Source organism: Uloborus diversus, unplaced genomic scaffold (assembly GCF_026930045.1).
Source record: "Uloborus diversus isolate 005 unplaced genomic scaffold, Udiv.v.3.1 scaffold_325, whole genome shotgun sequence".
NCBI lineage: Eukaryota > Metazoa > Arthropoda > Arachnida > Araneae > Uloboridae > Uloborus > Uloborus diversus.
The window spans coordinates 38,614-50,622 of record NW_026558489.1 but is presented as its reverse complement, the minus strand read 5'-3'; the positions used below and the strand labels follow the sequence as shown (position 1 = coordinate 50,622).

At 36.5% G+C, this 12,009-nt stretch overlaps 1 pseudogene; it reads left to right on the top strand.

Annotated features, from left to right (window-relative positions):
- The window catches only part of LOC129233309 (adenylate cyclase type 2-like), a 57,571-nt pseudogene extending 46,391 nt beyond the window's left edge, over positions 1 to 11,180 (top strand).
- The last annotated feature ends 829 nt before the right edge of the window (positions 11,181 to 12,009 follow it).

Genomic DNA, 12,009 nt, shown 5'->3' with positions numbered 1-12,009 from the left:
AGTAGATAGCGTTCATTGTTGACCACTTTTTCGTTTCTTCATTCTTCTAAAATGAATCCTACCAGTAAAACAGTTGAGTTACCTGATCCAGTTCATCCTTTTCAAAATGAAGCATTTACCCGCATGTCAAACATTACCAAAAAATATTATCAAATCATGATGCTATGGCACGAGTTTCATTGTTGATGACGTCAGACCGTTACTCGATCACTGAATTCGCTATTATATATATGAGGGTGATCTATTAAAATGTAAAAATAATAATTATGAATCAAGTCAAGAATTTGAGTGTTTTAGTGGTTTTCTCTCGTGATTTTCAGCTGCGATGAATTAACACGTTTTATAACAATAGAAAACTTTTCAAATAATTTCAAGAGAAATTAAAATCACATGTTAACTGCGCTTCCGGACTTGAAACTCTATTTTAATAAATCTTATTGAAGTACTGAAAATAATTCTCCTCTGACAAGATCATAAAATAAATATTTTGCGGTTGTTGACCGTACCATCTTGTCACCTTCACCGACTTATAGATCAAAGGATGTTTTCAACAAAGCGATTCTTATTACTTTCGTCAATTATTCACTAATGTGAAAAGAGAGTTTTCTACTATAACGAACTATCGAAAATCGATGTTTCCATGGAAAGATTAGATTTTTATTGTTGCTTGGTCATTGTTTACGATAAGTTTCGGTTTTGGAAAAAGATTTTATTTTAAGTGTCGTTATCGGAAAAGTCTGTGATGAAATCAGTTGTATTTTTATATCCAATAAAGAAAGTCAAATATGAAAAAAAAATTACCGTGGTCATATCGAGGATGTTAAGATCTTTTGGTCTGATCAAAATTGAACGAAAAATGAAATGTAGAAGTGGGACGAGACCTTTCGGACAAAAAAAAGTTTTGGAAAACAAAATATTCCTCTAAAACAAACCAGAGGTAGACAGACAAACAGACACATTTTCCTTATTTTCTGCATTTTTTACTTCCTTTTACAAAAAAGGAAGTATTGTATTCGCGGAAAAATTTTCACTCAAAATTCGACCTTAATTTCCATTTTGCTCACCCCCGAATTAATGTTGAGGTTTTCTTTTTCAACCGAACACAAGCGGACCTGTGCCTAAGAACGTATAAAAACCCGAAGTATCCATTTTGACATTCCCCGAGTTAATTACAACGACTTTTCTCCTGACGTCCGTACGTACGTATGTATGTATGTGCAGATGTGCGTATGTGCGTATGTATGTCGCATAACTGAAGAACGGTATGTCCTAGAAATTTGAAATTTGGTACGTAGTTTCCTAGTGGGATCTAGTTGTGCACCTCCCCTTTTGGTTGCATTCGGGTGTTTCTAAAGGGATCTTTGGCCCCTTTTTGGGGGGAAATCATTGTTAATTTCGATGTAAACTCAAGTGATTTTACAATTTGGCTGACACTTGGCGATATATCACCAGTCTTTTGGTCGCCAAGTTTTGGCGACAAATTTGGCGGGTGTTTTTTTTTTTTTTTTTTTTTTATTTCAATTTGGGCATTGTTGGTGATATTTAGAGAGTAAACTATTGAATCACATTAAAATTGCCAAAAATGGGAAAAATGACATTAAATTGGAGTAAAAGGAAGTCATGTGATACACACATCAGCTCGTTTGTTTTCAACATTTATTAAATTATGGTATTAATTTCTGATGTCTTTCTTTCTTTCTTTTTTTTTTTTTTAAGTGAAACTGTAAATTATGTAAGGGCTTTCAAATTCTGATCCGAAACCTTTTTGTGTGATAAAGAGTCGCCCATACGCTCTTCTGACTTTCTTTCTCGTTGTCCGCGTTTGAGTGCATTGCGTTCAGGCTGCGTGACGATCACTTAGTACAGCTGATGGTAATCAACAGAGTATCCGTTAAAACATTTGTGTATAACTGGCGCATTTTGTCTATTGTTTAACGGTTCTCATTGTTAACAATTTATTTTTTTATTAAAATGTACAATTTTGTTGTGAATATGCATAGGTCAGGCACAGAAAGAACAAGAGCGTGGCATGAGAGAAAAAGTGCGGGTGACAGTTCGGAATGTAAAAAATCACACGTCATGGAACAACAACAGAGCCAGTCTTCTAACGGTTCCTAGAAAATTTAGACTCGAGAGTTTTCATTACAGAGTTTAGCTATCAAAACTGATAATTTCTTTTCTTACGAACGACGATGATGCACATTAACACATATCTATATAATTTTATGTAAATAATCGAATAATAAACAGAATCTGTGCTTTTTAAAAGCGATTGAGGAATAATTAAAATGTTTTCCTTTTTAAAAAGAAGTTTCACTGTCTTTGGCTCTTTGGGACACACCCTGTTTTCCTGGGTGTTTGCGTTTTTTTTTTTTTTTTTGGAGAAATCGCGAATTGCTCATTGTTTTCACTTGATCTGAGAATGACATCCGTCCTTTGATTTTATTTTTCTATGCTTATAATGCGGACGTCTACGTGACTCGAAATTGATTTACTTATAAAAGACCTTTTCGACTTTACAAAATCCTTTTTACGCGAAAACACTATCCAGCATCTAGCCCCTGACATTCATTTGAGTTTTTACGTCGTGAATTTAAATTATAATTTGATAAAAGCCATTGGTAGAAACATGAAGCCCAACGAGTAGGGTCATCTCGCAATTCGTGATTGCGATAAACATAACTTGAGAGAGAACTCAAGCTCTCAAAACCCAAACTATTTTTTTCTTCCCTTTCTTTTCACTTCTTTGCACTGAAGAAAAGTTCCATGTAAGTTGTAAGAACTGACCTAAGCATTGAACTTCCTTCTTGCTTAATGGTTGTAAATTCAAATCGCCTTGCACGCATGTTTTTTTTTTTTTTTTTTTTTTGCAATACCTTAAGTCACTTTTTATGCTTTTGTATAGATTTTTACGTGAATGTAGGCAAAATGAAACGCATCAAAGCAATGGAATCTTTACAAAACATGTGTGAATTTAGTCAGATCCTTCCCTCGTTTTGGGAAGAGAATTATATTGAGTTCCTTAATATTCAAACGCTATTTCTCAAAGACTTCGAAAACAACTTGTTTCCTATTTTGCGAATCTTCCTCCACCCCTCTCCCACAGCTTTTTTTGTTCATATTTTAAGGAATTAATTAATCCTTTGCAACTGAAATTTTATACGTTTTACTTCTTAGGCCTTGCCATTTCCCTCTTCTTGCAAATATTGAGGTTGAATTTCACATCAATATAAACAATAATTCTTTCTTTTACAGCTGCTTAAAAATTGAACTTGAGTTAAATCTCCATGCATGTATTTAAGAACATCAAGAATTATACTAAAAAGTAGTCAAGGAAATACGTTTTTGCATTCAATACGTAAGAAAGTTTTTTAAAAATATGCCTGGTAAATTATTCAGTGTTCATCAAAACGTAAGTTTCCATGTTTTATACAACAACATTATCTGTTTTAAGCTTGACTTAATTCGGTATGTTGCATGATTTACTGTGAAGAAATACTGATTCTGAAACCACAGATATACTTTCTATGTAGTTAGAAAAATTTACAATATATTTGCGCTTCCGGTTTAGTAGCATTTCAAATATAATGTCACATTTGTTTGCTGACGAAGTAGTTTCCAAGCAAGTTTCCAAGTTGTTGATGCCCCTTCTTTTTTTTTTCTGCATAGAGAGGACTAGTATATTTTTGTTGCTGCTTAATCACAGCATTGCACTCGAAAATCAAAGAGGGAGAAAAAGTGGTCATCTCGAATATGGAAACATTTCGTAAATTATCTGCTCCTTACTTACCGTTGCCATGACGAAGTGAGAAAACTTGCATTTTGATTTCTATTATCTCATGGGAATAGGTAGCCATTGACGGAGCGTCGCAGTAACAAAAAATCAATTCAAGCAATAAGTGTAGCCTCATCTTCAAACGCAATGAAACTGCACTAAATCAGCGATTGTTCGAAATAGTGATTTAGAAGGTAATGTTGAGACCGTTGAGAGAAATGGTAGTAATCAGACGCATTTTAATGCTCTAACAAGCGCATGTTACGCATTGGAAAATCGAAAAGAGGTCTTAAAAATTTTCTCTATCGTATTTCCACAACAATTTTGCATCGTTGGGGGAAAAAAGCAACTTGAAATTAAAACAGGATTGGGACATTCCACCGTCACATACGGGGAAAAAAGACGCTTAAATATCATTAACATTTTGTCGAGTCTATTCATATTTTAATTAAACAGGCATAAGCAAATGTTTTAATCTTTACATTTGATACAAAGATATCCCTGACACAGATACATTTTTATTAAGCAATTTTGTTGTTTAAAATTTAATTTAAACGCGTGCGTCACGTGCGGGACATCAAAAGTCAACCTCCTGTAACTTGCTTATTAAATAATTAATATTTTTGCTCTTTTAATATATTAATGATACAGTTAATTGTAGATGTTGAGAGCAAAGGTTCCAATGTAAAGGAAACATATCTCATTTGTTGAGAAGCAGTAGTTTGAACGGAAAAAGTAGTCGCTTTGTACCGCACATGACGGTTCATATACACTGCTCGACAATGAAAATGCAACACCAAAAAGGAGTAGTCAGAAAGTGAAGAAATTTGAAAAAAAGGTGTCGGCTCAGTAGGATGTAGAACCACCGCGGACAGCGATACACGAAGAAACACGTCTAGGCATAGATTCAATAAGGGTGCGGATGGTGTCCAGAGAGATGGCTCTCCATTCCCTTTCAACCATTTGCCACAGTTCGTCTTCTGAACGATGCAGGGACAGAGTCTGCAAACGGCGTCCAATCACATCCCACACATGTTCGATTGGTGACAGGTTAGGAGAATATGGTGACCAGGGAAGCATCTGTGTGCCTTGGAGAGCAAGTTGGCAGATGCGAGCACTGTGTGGTCGGCCGTTATCCTGCTGAAAAATTGCATTAGGTACCTCTTGAAAGTAAAGGATTGCCACCGGCAGCAGCACATTATCTAAGTATCATTGGGCCATCATAGTGCCCTGAATACGAACTAGAGGTGATATGGATTAGTACGCAAATGCGCCCCCCAAACCATTATGCAGCGTTGTCGTGCGGTGGGACGTTCCGCAGTTACTGCCGGTTTAGATCTGTCTCCAAGTCGACGCCAGCACTAGAAAAACAGAAGCGGGATCATCTGAGAACACGACATTTCGCCATTCTGTCATCCACGTCGCTCTAGTCTGGCACCATACTAAATGTTGCTATCTATGTTATGGGGTCAATGGCAGTCTTAGCGGACGCTGTGATTGCAGATCCCGTGCGACCAAACGACGGGAAATGGTTCTGATTGACATGGGAACATTCAGGGTATCTTGCACCTGCTGCAGAATTGAGGAACAACTGACTTTTGGGTCTGCTACAGCTTTTCGATGGATGCGTCGATTCACACGTTCTGACGTCACTCTGGCTGTCCCTGCACCCCTCAATCTTGCCACATTTCGTTGTTTCAAAAATCTTTGGCACAGTTTATCTGCTGGAAGTGCCTTCGTTGACGTTGGCCTGGCATTTTCTCGTGTTACACGTATCCTCCAAGACAAAAACAAAATTTCTTCGATAATTCTCCAGTCAGAAATAATTACGCGAATATTGCCCATTCTGCAAGTTCCTTCCCTTACACTGGTGTCCAAAAGTTAAGCATAATTCATAAAATGCGAGAAAAATCTGTAAATTTTGGTAAAATTGTATAAAGTTACTTATGGAGATTCATTGGTTGAAGAAGAAACAATATGTTTATGCAAAATAGTATAGTCGATGGTGTCATGCGCGAATTAGGTGCGCGTTTCGGAATGCGGATAAAACAGCTAGCACGCTTTAGAGAGTTCAGGCGCGTTTCATGCAATTGCTGTACCAAGAAACATTGGATCAGGTGAAACAGAACTAATAATGGCACAAAGACGCCAATTGGACATGTTTGCGAAAGGAAGAATCGTTGGAATGCTAGAATCTGGACGATCACAAACTGAAGTGTCTCGTATTCTTAATGTGCCTCAGTGTGTAATCTCGAGACTGTGGCAGAGATTTTCAAATACGAGAGATGTTACCCGCTGACCAGTACCAGGTCGACCAAGAGTCACAACCGCAAGCCAAGATCGTTTTCTGGCAATTTCTGCACGACGTCATAGGGACAGCTGTGCCAGAGAACTGGGTTCGGCGCTCAGTACCGTCACAAGAATAACAATTTTGAGGCAAACTGTTTACAGGAGAGTCAATCATGTCGGTCTGTATGCCAGAAGACCAGCAGTTTGCATTCCTCTCACAACAACGCATAAACGCGCTCGTTTAAACTGGAGCTTGCGACATCGGCATTGGAGTCTGGGACAGTGGGCTAATGTGATGTTCAGGGATGAGTCCCGCTTTACTCTACAGAGTGATTCTCGTCAGGTAACAATCTGGAGAGAAAGGGGGACTCGTTTCCAACCGCAAAATATATGAGAAAGACATCACTTTGCGTCAGCAGGAGTAATGGTGTGGGTGGGCATGATGTTGGATGGCCGCACCGACCTCCATATTTTTGAAACAGCCTCAGTCACTGGTCAAAGATACAGAGACGAGGTTCTTGAGCCTTATGTTCGCGTGTTTCGAGGTGCTGTTGGTCCTGAGTTCATATTCATGGACGATAACGCGCCATGTCACCGAACAGCTGTGGTCGATGACTTCCTCGAATCAGAAAATATCCAGCGAATGACGTGACCTGCGAACTCCCCTGATCTGAACCCTATCGAGCATGTCTGGAATATGCTCAGGAGACAACTTGCAGCCCGTTCGCCCCCACCAAGCTCCGCTCCGGAGCTAAAAAGATCTCTCCAGCATGCTTGGAACTGTATAAACCCACAACTCATCCACCACTTCATAGAAAGTATGAGTAATCGTTGTGCAGCGTGCCTGGCAGTCAGAGGTGGCCATACACACTATTGAACTTCAGCATCATTTTTTAAAGAAAAATTTTTGTGCAAAGAGTAAACACCTCATATGCCTAATTTTCATTTAAACTATTTTTTGGGATGATAAAAGTAAATATTAAAGTTTTTTTGAGTAGTTTCCTTGTTTTGTAACCGTGTTGCACTCGCATATCACGTTTCCCCCTATTTCGATGTATATTTCTCACATTACTCACATAAATAACAATTATGCTTAACTTTTGGACACCAGTGTATATCTTACTTCACGTGCGTCGGAGAGCTGCGCATTTCACATCATTTACAGAACTCAGTGATGTACGTCTAGTCTAAAATTTGCATAAATTTCTGAACACTCCTCCTTGGTGTTGCATTTTCAATGCCGAGCAATGTATTTCATTAAAAGTAATTATTTAAAAAAGTAAGGACGAAATCTTTTGCTTAAGGAATTACGCATGCATTTGTAATTTGTTAAGCAATAACATTTTTATCATTACCCTTTTGAATTATTATTGTTAATGAATTGTATAAGGCGTCACGTGCGGGACAAAACTACCGTTTTCCGTTTAATGGCCCTACAACTATCACTTTTGTTCTTCAAGTTGTGAAGTATGTTCTTCACTTTTGAAGCTATGCTGCTTATCGCACGTTAGCAGCGGAAGTGAACTAGGAAAGAAAGACATCAAAAAACATTCCACCTGCTGTCTTCAAAGTGAGCTTTGTTAATATTAATTCGTTTAGCAATTCATCTGAAGCGAAGCCACCGTGGCGCACCGGCTGACGCTTTCGACAGTTAACTGAAAAGCTGGTAGTTCAAATCCACTGGGGAAAGAGAAATGTTTTTATTTTTAGAAAGTGGCAGTCGCGGGATTGGTATAGAACTAGAATTATTCATTCTTTGGAATACCAAATAACCATAAAAACTATCCCAAATAATGGAAATGAAAGCTCGTCACATAGAATTACGACATAAAGATTCCGTGTTATATTTCCCCTTTTCTTTTTACGTTTTGAAACTGTTTCCAAGTTCTCTTCCAAGTTCATTTGAAAATGTGTACAGTAACTATAGAAATAGCATTAAAACATTTGCCTACTGATCTAAGAACGCGGGAATGTCTCCCCCGCCAAGAAAGCCAAAGTCTACCGCCAAGAAAACCAAACGTTATTTTTTTACTATTCAGGATATTGCGTCTAAACGTACATTGATCTTATCGGAGAAATATCTGTTTTTCGTCGCCTGAGAGCAACAGTAAGATATCTTCTAAGTGTTATTCCTGGAATAAGATATTTTAGTGTTGCTCTGAGGCAACGACAAACTATATCCCGTGTAGTTAATAATTTGGTCTGCATGAAAAACCTGCCTCGGATAAAGATTAAATAAATCATAGGGTTACTGTTTATTATTTTAAACGTTAACGCCCTCCTTGAAATTCTTTGGCCCTCCCCGAGCTGGGCGTGCCTGCCAGGTTAAAAGCCACTGTTTAATGTGTTGTTGTTTGTCTCGTTGTAAAATTCATATAAATGCAACACTTTAAAAAAACTTCCATCATGGCTTCCATTACATTTGATATTCAATGTAAATGTCACTTTTGATGTAACATCCAGCTGAAAGAAATTACGAGATCTCGCACGCATATTTGCAAAATAGAAATAAATGTGATTGGTACAATGAAGGAAAATTGCTTCTTTTTTTAGGCCTGAAAGATTATACAAATGAACCCGTTGAAATGTAAATTTTCGATTGCAATATCAATTAAAACTTGTGTCAATTTGCAACTTAAACAAAACGTCCGTAACATCGACACATTTTGCGTTAAATGTAAGTTTTTGCTTTTCATACTAATCATCGCTGAGAGAAATTTATGTACTTGGACAAGTCCTTGATAGAATTAAATTTAATGCACGTTTAGTTTATTTGAGATGGAAGAGATTTTGGTTGTTACATGTGCCTAAATGAATTTAATCGTCCGTGGACAACAAATGCTCCTAACTTTTACTTTCTTTGTCATTAACCACTTGCGGGCTGTAATAAGCCTCTGGACGTCATTTTCTCCTACTTTGAGAGCCCCTGATGCATAGTTTCCAAGTTATGGAAAGGGGTTCATCGAAAGAACAGCCTAAACGACTAAAAATTAATTTTTATATCAGACGGTAAAATTTCTTTTAATTTCTGTAATTTTATCTTGGTATCTAATTATTTATTATCTTGTTCCTTTTCAGGAAAATCATTGCATGAGGATAAAAATTTTAGGAGATTGCTATTACTGCGTCTCAGGACTACCAGTCAGTAGGCCTAGTCATGCCACCAATTGTGTTCAAATGGGCTTAAGTATGATAGAAGCAATTCGGTATGTGGCCTCTTTTTTTTCGCTACTCCTTTCGCTCACAAAAATTATATGTTAAGTATAAGATAATGACTTTTACTACGGTTGGGTGGAAAGATAACTTTTAGGAGTGACAAATCCTTTTCTTTTTCCGCACCAGGTTTTAATTCATCCCAAGCTAGTCTAATTAGCCAAACTCAAGTATCAGTCAGAATTTGAAAGTAAAAAGTAATTAATTAAATAAAATTATGCATTTTTTAAGTGTTTAAAGTTATTTATTTTGCTTCGTTACTATTTAAATTAAAATTTGATTGTTTTCCAGAGTATGCCTAAAACAGCCATTATACTAAATAGAAAAGTTTGAGTACATAAAAAAGGAAAGAAAATGACTAAAAATACATGTTATCAAATTCTACGTCATATTTGTATTCAGTACGATTCAGTATCAAATATGCCTTAAAAGCAAATATTTCATTTGAAATTTCGGTCTCCGTAAATGCAAAATACCTCTGAAGCTAACATTTTGCCGGATTCAGTAAAAGATATTTTTGAAGTTCCGTCGAATATATGATCTGCCCCTCTTCTCTGGCTGAAGAAAAATAAAAGAAAGGAAAAAGAAAAAAAATCGATACACTTTATAAATAGCTTGTGATAAAATCTTTCAGACACTCGAATGAAATAACCATTGTTCTAATTTTACCTTCAAAGAACGCAATTTGAAATAAAATGAAAATTTTTCTTAATAACAAGACTTATCTTAGGAAGATATTAAAATAAGTTTTCCGCCATAACCATAAAATATGACATTCGAAGTTTCTTTTAAATTTAGCTTAATATTGAAAAAATTATATTTATACAAGTATTTTTATTTTTATGCTTAGAAGTTGCACTATATTTTAATCTACCAATGTAGAGTGCTTCCTTTTTTCATTTTTTTCTAGGCGTAATAAGGCTTTTTTATTCTCCAATTTCTTTACATTGTGCTTGTATTCTGAGAAAAAATCATTATAAATTCTCGTTTAAAAGTGTTACAAATATCAGGCAGGTGCTTCAAGCGAAGAAAAAAACTATTTTTGAAGTTATTTCAGGAGTAGTTATGATTGTATGCTAATGAATTTCATATAAAAGTGGTTCACTAAGGTTAAGTTTCCCAAAATAAAAGATATGCAAAAAAAAAAATCAACAATGAAGAAAACTTTTACGAACACAAAATATAACTGTTTGCAAAGTTTATTAGCTAATTGTATGAGATATTATTAGAATCACGAGTCATATCAAAGAATGAAATAGTCTGGTTTTGAACTTTAATTATATTGTATCATGTAATATTAACATTACAATTCTGAAAAAAATATAAAAAAAGATTCTGAATACGCAGCTATCATGCAAATTAGAAAACAAGCAACTGCCGATCGAAATGAATCAATGTCTTCTTGCAAATTGCTACTGAAGTAAAATTTTGATTAAAGAGCAGTATTCATATAAAAATTATCACTTTATTTCAAAATTTTACTAAGAATGCCCTTTTGTAACGGCAAAAATGTATTCAAAATGATCAAAATAGCCCACTGTATCTCAGATCAAGAGTTTTCCACCAAATCCCTTGTTGCCAGTTGAACTAATTTTTATCAAAGTTTACTTAATTCAGAAAATTTATAAATGCCCTGACTTTGACACACTAGTTTGATTGAAGGGTTTGATGATCACCATAAAATGTTTTCTTACTGCAGAACAGTTACTCGTATGACTTTCTTGATTTTTTTCCCCTCAGTGTCGTACGCGAAGCTACAGAAGTCAACGTGGATATGCGGATAGGTGTACATACCGGTGACGTCTTGTGCGGCGTACTGGGTCTCCGTAAATGGCAGTTTGACGTGTGGTCCGATGACGTCACGCTTGCCAATCACATGGAATCTGGTGGGGTACCAGGGTGAGTATACTGTCTTGTACTTCTGCCTGGAATGAACATTTTCGCAATTCGATTTGTGTAAAGCAGAGGAAATTTTAAGTAGTAGTGGAGATGAATAAATAAAATAGAAGCAGTCATGGGATTGCCGACAGAAGTAAAAGCTACATAACACAGGGGTGCCCACCTACGGAGGGGGAAAGGTACATGGCGCAGACTGCTCCATTAAAATTTTCAGGAGGGGAGTGTTTTGAGAGGTATTTTTCTCATTTTGGGGAGGGACTCTTGCTTTTAGAAGGTCTCCGCGATGTTGAGGGGGGGGGTGCGCCCCCTCCCTTAGAGGGTGGGCACCTCTGCATAACACAAAAGTACAAAATAAATTTGATGTGTTTGGGCACGTGCTCGCGTGTGTGTGGGCGGGTAAATATGGTTTTTGTTTAATTTTCATTCAAAATTAAGTAATTGTAGTTTCAAAAATTAAAATTTTATAATTTTTATATTAAAAATATCAGCTACATTCAGCTAATTCAAAGAAGCTCGTACAGCGTACGTGTAGCAAAATGCACCTTTTTGGCGTAAGAGACACCTTATTATGTTCCGTCCACGTTCTTCGAAATTAATGTCGATTAAGAACACAAAAACATACACGTAGAACAGGAACATGAGAAACATTGCCATCAAAATAACTTCAAAATGTCTCCCTTACATCCACACCAAACAGGAGGAGAAAAATCGATTGGTGGCAAGTTAATACGGTAATTATAACACCGAAAGACACGTTAAGCCCTTTATTGTGCCATCACGTTTGCTTGATGATTAACTACGGAACGCCATGTGATAAAATGCTCAGTGTTAAT